This window comes from Erpetoichthys calabaricus, chromosome 1, assembly GCF_900747795.2.
Source record: "Erpetoichthys calabaricus chromosome 1, fErpCal1.3, whole genome shotgun sequence".
NCBI classification, from domain to species: domain Eukaryota; kingdom Metazoa; phylum Chordata; class Cladistia; order Polypteriformes; family Polypteridae; genus Erpetoichthys; species Erpetoichthys calabaricus.
In genome coordinates, this window is record NC_041394.2 from 143811442 (window position 1) to 143825591 (window position 14150).

Genomic DNA, 14150 nt, shown 5'->3' on the forward strand with positions numbered 1-14150 from the left:
CAGGCAGTGCTTCTGTGTTTATGTTTTGCAATCATGACTGAGAAACATTTGTGGAGATACGGGAAGGAGAAAAGAATGGTTGAGAAGAGGCCAGAAAACCAGGCACTGTATATTTCTTTTGAGAAATATCACAATTAGGTTTTAAAGAAGAAATACTGAAGAACATTGATCAAGAAACTATAAATTCCTTGTAGTATTACATGTTTGTGCTTTTACTAGATTAGCATAAGAAATAGCAGTCCACTAGTCATAAGATAAAAGCTAATCACGGCAGTACTTATAGTAAACTTAAGGCTACGTCACATTACATGACTTTTCCAACAATTTTTAGTCATAGCCTTCATTTACATCATCTTAGCAGCAGTGAGCTCCCACAAAGCCAATCACCTAATGTGACATATGCAGCGAGTCACTCCAACTAGTCTGTGAGTTGCTACGATAAAATTAAACAGGCACCCCTGAACTTTCAAAAGCAGCACCCCCAGCTGATGGCACCCTACACAGCCACCTATGTGACCTCATTAATTGACCAGCTCTGGGTGGCGGCATCATGCTAAAGGGCTGCTATTGTGCAACGGAAAGGATGAATTTTGCAATGTGGCATTTATTAAAGTATAATAATACCAATAGAGGAAAGTATTGCAGAAAATAATATAGATAGCAAAAGTCTGGATACAGTCTTAGATAATTTTACTAAAGATCATCATTGTCAAGGTTGAATGCTGTCCTGGGAGGCTCCTTCATTTAGATTTCAAAGATGAATTTTGCCTTTGAACAGAACAGCAATAAGAATAACATTGCACCAAAAATAGCCTGAGAAAAGAAAGATCAATGTCTGGGAATGGCCCAATCAGAGCCCCAAGTTCAGTTTCACAGGAAATCTCACAGAAGTTCCTCTATCAATAGGACTGAGCTCATATTGTTCTGCAAAGATCCATATTACTAATCGAGAATGGTAAACTGGAAGGCACGGACGCAGGTACACAGCGATGGACCCAGGAGACATAGTGCGCAGGCGCCTACAGCGCGCGTCTCATAAACCGCAAGTGAAGTCTGATCCACCGCGAATGAAGAATTCACGGCTCAAAAACGAAAGAGCTCAACTAACATAAATAAGACATGAAGCAACAACGCGCCCATAGCTAACGACTAATGACACAGCCACACAGAAAAGAGGATTCTGCACTGCACCCCAGAGTCAAACGGAAGACACTACGGAGTCCGCAAAGGTCCACAAAGATAGTACGGAAGGCGCGAGAAAGTACGAAAGGCGCAGGCACCTACAACGCGCTTCTGAACTAAACGTCTACACTACACAGCATGGTCCGGGTAATGAGAATAAACAAACTCTCCATATTAAACGTACGGCATCCTCACACGTCCAAACCATATATCACATTACAGTGATGCATTATTAACAGTACAACCACAGAAAACGCTCCGTATTAACAGTAAGTGCAATTATCCATATTACTAACGGTAGACAATGGATAACTAATGGAGTCACGGTCACGGCTCCAAAACGATCCAGCTCAACTAACGGAGCTACAAAAACGAGCCTGCATGGAGAAACAAAATAAACGTAGGCGCCTACAACGCGCGTCTGAAACCGCGGAAGCAAAACTGTCTCAGCTCCAAAACCAAACAGCTCGACTAACGGAGCTACAAAAACGAGCCCGCATGGACAAATACAATGAACGTAGGCGCCTACAACGCGCGTCTGAAACTGCAGAAGCAAAGCAGGCACGGGTTCAAAACAAAACAACGCATTCTGTAATGCATCCACTATTAATGAACATTCATTAGGATTAATGAATATCATTTGCTGTCATTGTCATTCACTTAACTTCCCTGAAGAAACAACTGGCAATACAACTAATGAGTTTACACATTGTTGTCAAAGGGGTCAGGTTAGACTGCCTCCTTTAGATAAATATCCTGAATATCTACGGATGCTTCTAACTAACAATGTACCCGAAAGTAAAAACTTTATGGACTGCATTAGATCCTACAATAGTTCATTTGCTTTTGCATCTACCGGGGTAAATATCAGGCCACCAGCTGGCAATGGCCCATACTGCTTTCGCGTATGTGGACAAATATTACATCGGATTGGAACAGTGCACCCTGAGCTAAATCACGAACGCAAATAGGCACAGATCTACGTGTTAGATCCAGATGACGCAATCTATCAACGAATGAACCTTCCTGAAAACAAGCAATGCACAGAGCTGATAATGACAAACGTCGTTGAAGTCATAGCGTTCGGCGTTCATCTGACATTAAAGTTAAAGTTATACATACTCCATACCAAGGAAAACTCATTCAAGGACAACACACCATCTTTACTACAAATGTTGTGTATAAAGAAATATTCCAATAGATCTTTCTAATGTGCCATGCTATGGGTTCTTTACTTCCTTTGTTCGTCATCTACACCTTTACACTCCAATACATCTCATACATTCATCAATGTATTTTGGGTTACCCAACACCAGGGGTTGGCGAGCGAAGCGAGCAGGGGGCGGAGCCCCCTAGTTGACAATAATGCAGGTAAAAAACAGACAATATCTTTGTATAATGTTAATGTTTACCCCCCGGGTGGAATTGAAGAGTCGCATAGTTTGGGGGAGGAACGATCTTCTCAGTCTATCAGTGGAGCAGGACAGTGACAGCAGTCTGTCGCTGAAGCTGCTCTTCTGTCTGGAGATGACACTGTTTAGTGGATGCAGTGGATTTTCCATAATTGATAGGAGCCTGCTGAGCGCGCGTCACTCTGCCACAGATGTCAAACTGTCCAGCTCCATGCCAACAATAGAGTCTGCCTTCCTCACCAGTTTGTCCAGGCGTGAGGCATCTTTCTTCTTAATGCTGCCTCCTCAGCACACCACAGCGTAGAAGAGGGCGCTCGCCACAACCGTCTGATAGAACATCTGCAGCATCTTATTGCAGATGTTGAAGGATGCCAGCCTTCTAAGGAAGTATAACCGGCTCTGTCCTTTCTTACACAGAGCATCAGTATTGGCAGTCCAGTCTAATTTATCATCCAGCTGCACTCCCAGGTATTTATAGGTCTGCACCATCTGCACACAGTCACCTCTGATGATCACGGGGTCCATGAGGGGTCTGGGCCTCCTAAAATTCACCACCAGCAAGTTGGCTTTGCTGGTGTTCAGGTGTAGGTGGTTTGAGTCGCACCATTTAACAAACTCATTGATTAGGTCCCTATACCCTATACTGCCCACTCCTGATGCAGCCCATGATAGCAGTGTCATCAGCGAACTTTTGCACGTGGCAGGACTCCGAGTTGTATTGGAAGTCCGATGTATATAGGCTGAACAGGACCGGAGAAAGTACAGTTCCTTGTGGCGCTCCTGTGTTGCTGACCACAATGTCAGATGTGCAGTTCCCAAGACGCACATACTGAGGTCTGTCTTTAAGATAGTCCACGATCCATGCCACTAGGTATTAGGTTTGGTGAGTTCAGGTACAATCTCCTTGCTTTTTTTTCTCCATTCTGCCATAATATGTAAAATAATAGACAACAGATGGGCAAGCGTCTATTCTGTTTGTGTGGTCCAAAACATACATGTTCCTTATTCCTCGTCACTACATTCTGTGCATTGTACTTCCGGATGTGCATTCATTGATTACCAGCTCTCATGCACATAGTGCCCACCTATACAATGAATTTTTAACTAATTTTATCAGAGTGAGTCATTGACTATTTGAAGTGAATCACTGGGTATGTCAGACTTGATGTCCAGATTCACAGGACCATGCTGCCAACTCCCTCTAACCCGTTAAGATTAAGTAAATGAAATTTATGTCTGAAAATCACTGAAAAGTTATTTAATGTGATGTAGCCTTTCCACAAACAAAGAACTGAAAGACTTTCCCAAAAATGCCCTATGAGGAGTGTTCAATAATTTATCTACCTGAGTTTGAAAGAAAGTAGCAAGCATGTTGAAACAAATCTGGGCATATTGTGACATGTCTCAAGGTTACTCATGCACAGTTGTGGCTGAGTGCAAGTCTAACATTCCAAGAGACAGGATGTCAGGAGAGTCAGTCCTCATGTGAGTCAAGTAAGCTTCTTCACAACAATACACCAGTTCACATATTGCGTCAATCACAGGCTGCCATCTGAGAATGTGGGCTCCAGCAGCTAAACCACCTACCCAATAGTCTTGACCTGGTTTTCTCAGATTATTTCCTGTTCCAAGTTTTGAAGAAATCTCTAGGTGGACAGTGTTTTTCAAGTGATGAAGACATCAAGGCAGCTGTGATGTTCTGGTTTGAAGGCCAAACAGATTTTTTTTAAAGGGGTTAAAGTCATTGCAGGAAAAGTGGATGAAGTGTATGGAGGGAACAATATTGAAAAATAAAACAAAATTTATTTGAAAACTCTTTCCTTTCCTATTGAGGTAGATAAATTATTGAACTCCTTCTCGTATTTATCATTTAAATCTTAACATTACAAGATCTTCATAAATGTAAATGAATTTGTTTTATTGTGGGCTGGGTGAGACTTACTAAGTTCATTGCTAGGTTTGTCTGCTCTCATATCTTAAAATTAACATACACCCAGATACACACACAGTCAGTGGGCCTTCATGTGTCGTCTGGCCACTCTTCCATAAATCCCACTATAGTGTAGTGCTGCAGTTGCAATTCACCTTCTGAAAGTTTCTTCCATCACCACACAAGTCCTCCAGAGCTCAGCTACAGTGACCATTAGGTTCTTGATCACTTCTGTTCTACCTGGATTTCTCAGTTTGCCCTTATAGTCAGCTCTAGAAAGAGTTGTGGTTGTTCAAATCCTATTCTATTTAAACCTTCAGTACTACATTTTATAGCCGTCTCTAGATCTGTGCATCAACACAATCCTGTCTCTATTAATTCTATAGGCAATTCCTTCAACCTCAACCCAGTTTTTGTTCTGGCACACATTGTCATATCAGGACCTTCTACAGACAGATGTGTGCCTTTCCTAATCATGTCCAATCAATTGAATTGGCCACAGATGGACTCAAAACATCTCAATTTAGAAACATCTCAATGACAATCAATAAAATGGGATGCACCGGAGCCAGATTTCAGGTGTCATTGCAAAGGGTCTGAATACTTGTGCCAGTGTAAAATTTCATTTTTTTAAATTTATAATAAATTTGCAAAAAATCAGTTTGCAATTCTGGAGTATTAGGTGTTGCTTGACAATGGAAAAAAAATAATTTAAACAATTGGCACATAAGGCTGTAACTCAACAAAATGTTTAAGGGTCTGAATACTTTCTGAAGTCACTTCATAAGGAATAAACCATTAGACTGATGGTGGCTGCTGGTTGCCTCCTCTTTAAAATTTAGAACACAACACAGGGGGCAAATGGATCCCATCAGCTGCTCAGACTAAGGCTTTCTTTACCGTCAGTCTTTTAATGGCAGAGTAATACCTGCCTTTAACTAAAATCCTTCTTTAATTAGGTGGCCAGGCACAATGTGCATAAGCCTTCAAATGAACACTCTTTGCATATCTACAGACACCTGGCAACCAGTTATTGTTGTTTTCAGCTAAATGTAACATATTTCTTTTCAGTAGGCTTTCAGAAGGTAAGTAAAATGTAATGAGTGGACACAGTTTTGAATAGCCAATAATTATCTGTTCTGCTACAAGGCATAATGTTATTTAAACCTGCACCTATTTGGTAGAATTAATCACAGTAAAATATATTTAAACAAAGCTAACACTGTAAAGCAAACAAAGAGATAAAATATTATATGAAGTGTAATTTTTGAGGTCTATTCATGTTGGCTGTCATATGCTGATTATGGAAACTGGAAAATAAAAAGTCACCTCAAGCAAGGAGTTCATCTATACTAATAAAAGGCAAAGCCCTCACTGACTGACTGACTGACTCATCACTAATTCTCCAACTTCCTGTGTAGGTGGAAGGCTGAAATTTGGCAGGCTCATTCCTTACAGCTTACTTACAAAAGTTAGGCAGGTTTCATTTCGAAATTCTACGCGTAACGGTCATAACTGGAGCCTACTTTCGTATACTGTATACGGCCATAGCGGGCAGCTCGGTCGCCGTGTGAGGCGGTTGCGTCTTGCATCATGACGCCTCCCACGTGATTGAGTGCCTGCCCATATAAGGTAAATGTTCGCGGGTGAAGGACTGTGCTTAGCATATTCATAAGTGCGGCTACTGCGGAAATCAGCACTCTTCGCTGCGGTGTGTTCATTCCTTTCCTTGCTTCGCCAAGGAAGCAGAATTTTCACAGCTTCTCCACTGTTTTATAAACGAACGACATATAAGGCCGTCCTTTTTCCTTGCTTCGCCAAGGAACCAGCCTTTTTATTTAATCCACGGAGTTCTCCGCTGTTTTATTGTTCATTTGTTAAGATTGTTATAGTTATTGTGTAGGTATTTTACACTTAGTTTACTGTTCAGGTACCCATTTCCTTTATTTAATCCGCGGCTTCTCTGCTGTTGTTTTGTTCGTTTATTACAATTATAGTTATTTGAATCCTTTTCTTTGCCTGACTGCCTGCCCATATAAGGTGCTCCGCAGTTTTTTTGTGAAGCGGTCTTTACACAGCATCTTCACTGTGTTATAAACGAACGCCATATAAGGCCGTCCTTTCTCCTTGCTTCGTGGTTCTCTACTGTTTTATTGTTCGTTTATTACGATTGTTATAGTTATTGTGTAGGTATTTTATACTTCGTTTACTGATCAAGTACCCATTCCCTTTATTCTTCCAACTGTACCCCTATTAACATGTCTATCGAGGTGATCACCATCAATCAAAGAACTATCACTTACTGAGTGGTGTCCATGCCCAGAGATGGCGCCTGCCTTTTCCATTCTCTGTGTTACATATTGCACGGACATATCAGGCTCACTTTTGATATTCGCAGGGACATTGTGTCTTATGTATTAAATGACTGGGACAGGTTCAAAGTGTGGACTGATGATGGTACAGGAGATAATTATAGTACACAGGAGCACTATAAGACTGAAATGCTTAAGCCCTTCACCTATGGTTCTGCATGTGAGTTGATGGCTGCCGCTGAATTGTTTGGTTATCGCTTTCAAGTGTACCAAAATGGCCAAATATTTTACACCTTTAGAGAACCGTCAATGCCTCTTAAACATCTTAGATTCACAGGTGACGATTTGAGTAGTGGACACTTTGATGTTTATGAATATTTCAACTCTCAAAAGATCGATGCGAAGTTATTGATGAAGCCAGTTGTATGCTTATATCGATTGTCACATACCGAATGTCAGTTCAACACAAATCCAGCACGAGCCGATTATGACAGCAGCAATCCAATATGTGAGAACACAGTAAAAAGGAGGCGTACCAGACGTCGTGGTAGATTTTCTGATGCAGCTAGACGGAAGCAACTTTGTGCAGCTGCCACCAAATACTCGCAGAAAAATCCACAAGTTCATAAACACGATGTGGTTAAATACTCAGAAGCAAATCCACAAGTTCATAGGGACGCTGTGACTAAATACTCGCAAGCACATCCACAAGTTCATAGGGACGCTGTCGCTAAATACTCGCAAGCGAATCCACAAGTTCATAGGGACGCTGTCGTTAAATACACAGAGGCAAATCCACAAGTTAATAGAGTTTCTGTTTCTAGATACGATCCCAATAATGAAAAGCAGCTCATACGAAAACAACAGGTTTGGCTCAAAAAAGCCAATTGTGGATTTGCGTACGACCCAAACATACATTATGAGTCTGACAAAACAGTACACATTGGATCCATGGATGTTCACTGTGACTATTGTCAAGCTCAGAAGTGGAAATGCGAGTCTCCTGGTTTGTGCTGTAACGGTGGTAAAGTCTCTCTCACTCCTTTACGTAAGCTTCCTGACCTTCTTGAGGGCCTGTTAAATTGCGAACATCCTCAAAGTGAGCATTTCTTGAACAATATTCGAAAGTACAACAGCGCATTTCAAATGACGTCATTTGGTGCTAACCAAATTGTTGAGGGAAATTTTATGCCTTCATTTAAAGTTCAGGGACAAGTGTATCACTTGATTGGCAGTCTTTTACCTATGCCAAGTGAGGAACACAAATTTCTGCAAATTTATTTCGTCGGGGACGATGAAAAGGAAGCACAAATCCGCTGCGCTAATTTTTCTGGACTTAACATACCCCTGGTCAAGCAATTACAAAAAATGCTCCATGACTGTAACACTTACATCCAGGACTTCCACTCCACAATGGACAGTATTTCATATGATGACAAAGACTTCAAAGTTGTCATTCACGCAGACAAAAAACCATTACATGCACACAAAGGCATGTAATGGTGTTGTCATCGTTGGGCAAACGTTCAACAACAGAGATATTGTCTTGAAAACCAGAGACAATAAACTACAACGCATTAAGGAAACCCACAGATCCTACGATGCACTTCAATATCCTCTCATGTTCTGCTATGGTGAAGACGGCTATTCTGTGTCTATACCTCAAGTTCATGCTACCAGTAAGTTACCTATGAACAAAACCATCTCTGCAGCAAACTTCTATTCATACCGGCTTATGATCAGACAACATCATGATAATACTATCCTTTTCTTCCGAACTTTACTAAATCAGTTTTTAGTTGATATGTACGCAAAAATTGAATCCGAAAGACTAAATTATATCAGACTAAATCAGAAAAAACTACGAGCTGAAAATTACGTTCACTTAAAAGATGTTATTGACAAAAGCGACACTGATTTAATAGAACTTGGTGAAGCTGTGATATTACCATCTTCCTTCACTGGAGGACCTCGTTATATGCACGAGCGTACACAAGACGCAATGACATACGTACGTCATTATGGCCGCCCTGACTTATTCATCACATTTACTTGCAATCCTAAATGGCCTGAGGTCACTGACATTCTCCTTCCACGTCAAAAACCTCACGATCGCCACGACCTTATCAGTCGTGTATTTCATCTCAAGATTTGCAAAATGATAGATTTGCTCACGAAGAGTAACATTTTCGGCTGTACAAATTGCTACATGTACACCATAGAGTGGCAAAAGCGAGGTATTCCCCATGCACACATTCTATTGTGGCTAAAGGATAGGATTAAACCAGCTCTTATCGATCAAGTCATCCGTGCGGAAATTCCTGATCCACATACTGACTCTGCCCTACATAAAATAGTAAAATCCACCATGATTCACGGCCCATGTGGACCTCATAATATCAACTCACCCTGCATGATCAACAGAATATGCACTAAGAAGTACCCACGTCCGTTCATCTCAGAAACTCAGACCGGAGAGGATGGTTACCCTCAGTACCGCCGGCGCGCACCTGCTGATGGATGTCATACAATTAACATCAAAGAAGTAGATATCGACAACAGATGGGTGGTCCCTTATAGTCCTGTGCTGTCCCACTTCTTCAATGCTCACATCAATGTCGAATTTTGCAGTTCAGTAAAATCAATCAAATACATCTGCAAGTATGTTAACAAGGGAAGTGACCAGGCAGTATTTACAATACAAAATCAAAGTGACGAAGTATCTCGATACGAAGCTGGTCGTTACATTAGTAGCTCTGAAGCAGCCTGGCGCATTTTCTGTTTTCCCATTCATGAATGTTTCCCTCCGGTCGTTCATCTTGCTGTGCATCTTGAGAACGGACAAAGAATTTATTTCACAGAAGGCAACGTTGCTGATAAAGTACACAATCCACCACAAACCACCCTTTTAGCGTTCTTTGACCTTTGCAAACACGATGATTTTGCAAAACAACTTCATTATAATGAAATTCCATCATATTATGTGTGGGCAAACAACATGTTTCGTCGAAGGAAACAGGGCAACCCTGTACCAGGACATTCAGGAGTGAAAAAGGATAATGTACTGGGACGGGTCTACACTGTACACCCGAATAACTCTGAATGCTACCATCTTCGACTGCTGCTCAACAAAATCACAGGTCCCACATCTTTCAATTCTCTCAGAACAGTTGATGGTGTCCTACATCTGACCTATAAGTCAGCCTGCAGGGCACTCGGTTTATTACATGACGATATCAACTGGGACGAGACTCTACAGGAAGCTGCTCTGTCTCGCTCACCTCAAAAGATCCGTGAACTGTTTGCTGTCATGCTGGTGTTCTGCCAAATGGAAAACCCCTTAAACCTATGGGAAAAACATAAAGACAGCATAGCAGAAGATATTAGGAGACAGACTGAAAGAGATCATATACGAACAGAAGTCCACCAGTGGTTAAATTTGATCTATAACAACTGTCTACAGTTGCTTGAAAACTACGTAATTGGTATTGGAGGTCAATCTCTTCATTGTTACGGTTTGCCTTCACCTTTAACAGAACTGGCACAACTTACGTCAAATCCCGAGTACTTGAAAGAGACATCTTACAACACCTCGCAATTGGCCAATATAGTCACAAATAACGAGCACTTGCTAAATAGTGACCAAAAGTCAGTTTATGAGCAAATCATGAGCAGCATTGCGTCAGCCACTGGCACGGTGTTTTTCCTTGATGCTCCAGGAGGAACTGGTAAGACATTCCTAATAAACCTTCTCCTTGCAAAAATCCGAGCAAAACGTAACATTGCCATAGCTGTGGCTTCTTCTGGCATTGCTGCAACTCTTCTAGAGGGTGGCAGATCTGCTCATTCAGCTTTCAAGCTGCCTCTGAACCTCAACCATACTGAATCCCCCATGTGTAACATATCAAAGCAGAGCAACATGGCTGAAGTGCTGCGACATTGTCATCTTATTGTCTGGGATGAATGCACTATGGCACACAGAGCAGGCTTTAGAGGCTTTAGACAGGACCCTCCAAGACATCTGAAACACCAACAAACTTATGGGAGGCTTGACAGTGTTACTGGCTGGAGACTCCCACCAAACCCTACCAGTCGTGCCCAGAGGAACACGCGCTGATGAAGTTAAAGCATCTCTGAAATCTTCATACCTATGGCCACAAATCAATGTTGTTACTTTAAAAATAAACATGAGAGTTCATTTGAAAGGTGACAAAAAAGCCGAGGAGTTCTCTGCTCTTCTGATGAGTATAGGTGATGGCACCTTCATACAAGAAAATCGTAAAATAAATATTCCTACAAATCTCTGTCTCATCGTGAATACCTTACAAAGCCTTCTTCAAAATGTTTACCCCGATCTACGAAATCTCCACCAAAATGACGTGTCATGGTTAAGAGAGAGAGCTATCCTGACACCAAAAAATGACATGACTACGACTATAAACCACATTTTAATTCAAGAACTACCTTCACAACCAAAAACATATCAATCTGTTGATTCAGTTGTAGAAGTAGAAGATGCGGTACATTATCCGATACAGTTTCTCAACACTCTAAATCCTCCAGGCACTCCTGAGCATAATCTCATTTTGAAGGTTGAGGCGCCAATAATGTTACTGAGAAACTTACAGCCACCGAAACTTTGTAACGGCACGAGATTTCAGGTGACATCTCTACAAAACAACCTAATTCAAGCAACTATTTTTACTGGCAGTGCCTCAGGTGACACAGTTTTTATTCCTCGCATCCCCGTTATATCATCTAATCTCCCATTTCAATTCAAATTTCCAGTAAGGCTCTGCTTCGCAATGACAATTAATAAGTCTCAAGGACAAACACTACAAAAGGTTGGCATTGATTTGAGGCAGGATTGCTTTTCACATGGCCAACTGTATGTTGCATGCTCAAGAGTAAGCTCAGCGCACAGCTTGGTCATATTACAACCGGAGGGCCGAACTGACAACGTCGTATACAAAGAGATCCTTAACAAATAATTTTTTGGATATTTTCCCTCAGTTTAAAAATTTTTTACTTTTTTCTTAATAAAAATATTCAGGCAGTATTTCGCCGCTGCAAAGCGTGGGTATTTTGCTATTTAATGATAAGATTGCACTCCAAATTACAGTGACAAGATTTTATCAGTCACAATGTAGGGTAGGTGAGGAAGAGGGTTTGTGGAGGTCAAACGGAGGTGGGAGCATTACTAGGTTGTATCATTTCTGAAACTTTTGGCCATTGGTTTTTTGCCCACAAAGCAGGGTGTAATTGAGGTGAAACATCACCATTAGGGTACCACTAATCTGTCTAAATCAGGCTCCTGTTCCCTATTAGTAAGTGAACAATCCAACACTTTATGAATTCTGCTTCACAATCATAGGAAGAACCAACATTGAAGGATCAAAAAGCGACATTGCTATGAACTCTTGGCAACAACAAGCCAGTGGTAACCTTTCTGACACCTCTTGCTTTTAATCATCTTTTTTCCATGTGTTGTTTTCCCTTGTTCGTGATTACCATAATGGAGGTGTACCTGTCTCTTTTTCATTGCACTCTCTTTACAGTCATCTCCTTACTACACATACTCTTTTCTACCACATTTTTCCAACTTGTTTTTTTGGTCTCCTGCTCCTTCTTTATCCAGTTAACTGCTTCTCTAATACTTTCCTTTAGCACATTGTGTTCTTATATTCATGCACATTTAACCTACTGGAGTTTCCTCTATAATTTGTCTGTCATATCACTTTCACCTTTAATCTTTCCAAACCCATCTCAGCATTCTCATCTCTTGAACCTCCACTCTTTCAGACTCCTCTGCTGTTTTTCTCAATTTTTCTGTGCCATACAACATTGCCAGTCTCGCTACCATGTTATATTTTTCTTTTTTGTCTTGCTGATATCCTTTTGTTATACAATATTCTGCTATACATTCTCCACTTTTTTCATCCCACTACAATTCTGTCTGCCTTATTGCTGCCTCTACTCCTTCATCTCTTGGAATCATTTATTCTAGGTGCATAAAGATTCACCTTTCTATTCTTGCCATATCCGCTAGAGTTGTAAATCATACATTCAGTTTTTGATCTGCTCATCTTCATTCTATGCCCCTCCAGAGTGTCTCTCCAGTTTTCTAATTCAAGTTACAGTTCCTCTATCACACCATGACATAGTTCAAGGTCATTTGCTAAAATCCTTGACCATGCGGAATTTTTATTCACGTACTTGTCGATCTCATCTAATATTAGCATTAACATTAATGAGCTCAATGCTAAGCCCTTACAGTATATAATTCCTCTCTAACTTTAAACTCTTCTCCTATTCCTGCTCACACATAACTGCAGCACAGATGCTTTTGATTTATCTTATGTACTGCTCAGATACCCTTTTCGTTTTCATGCTCCACCAAATCGCTTCTCTTGGCACTCTATTACTGATATTCTCAAGGTCTATAAAATCAAAGCTAGATCTATCCTTCTTTTCTCATTAGAATAGGCAATACAAGGATTGCATCAGTAGTCCCTTTTTTTGGTCTGAAACCAAACTTATTTTCTCCAGCATCTACCATTTCCCTTAATCTCTTTATAATAACTTTTCTCAAATCTTAAGGGTATGAAGTAATAGCTTAATACATCTTTTTGCAGTACTGTAGAGTATATCATCCTTTTCATTCTACACTGATCATAAATGTTTTTGTGTCCATTGTATGCTGTCTTTTCACTTTCAAGGTGAAATATCATATCATACCTGCAACCCCTTGTCACCTAAAATATCCACAAGTGCGTATGTGTCATGAAAACCTCCATGCTGCTGGTCAAAAGTACAATGTGGCACAGCCCTTGTTTACAGATTGGATATCTGTGTTATGTGACGTGTCTACTTAAAATATCCTAAGTGATGGCATTCTACGTAGCTAATTGTACAGTACAAAAAAAAGATTTTATTATTCAGCCAAAAATGAAGAATCAACAAGTTGTCCACCCACTTTAATTTCCAATAAGGTATCTTCCACACTTTGTATCACTCCAGACACATATCCTTGGTCCTCAGTCACTGACCCCCCAAAACCACGGCCACATGGAATTCTTTCTCGTCAAACGTGTGGTTACATTTTTTTTGTTTATAAAGACTGCTGTAATGCTGAATGTTGTATATGATTGTTCAATAATGCTTTTGTCGATTACTTTATGTTCAGGTATTGATTGCTATGGTCTGCATCTATTGGGAAGTATGACATCCTGAAGGAAGGGTGTGGTTTAAAAAACATGCTGTATGGAGAGTTGGTTAAACAGGGTTCAAAATAAACAGCATTCGAAACGTTAT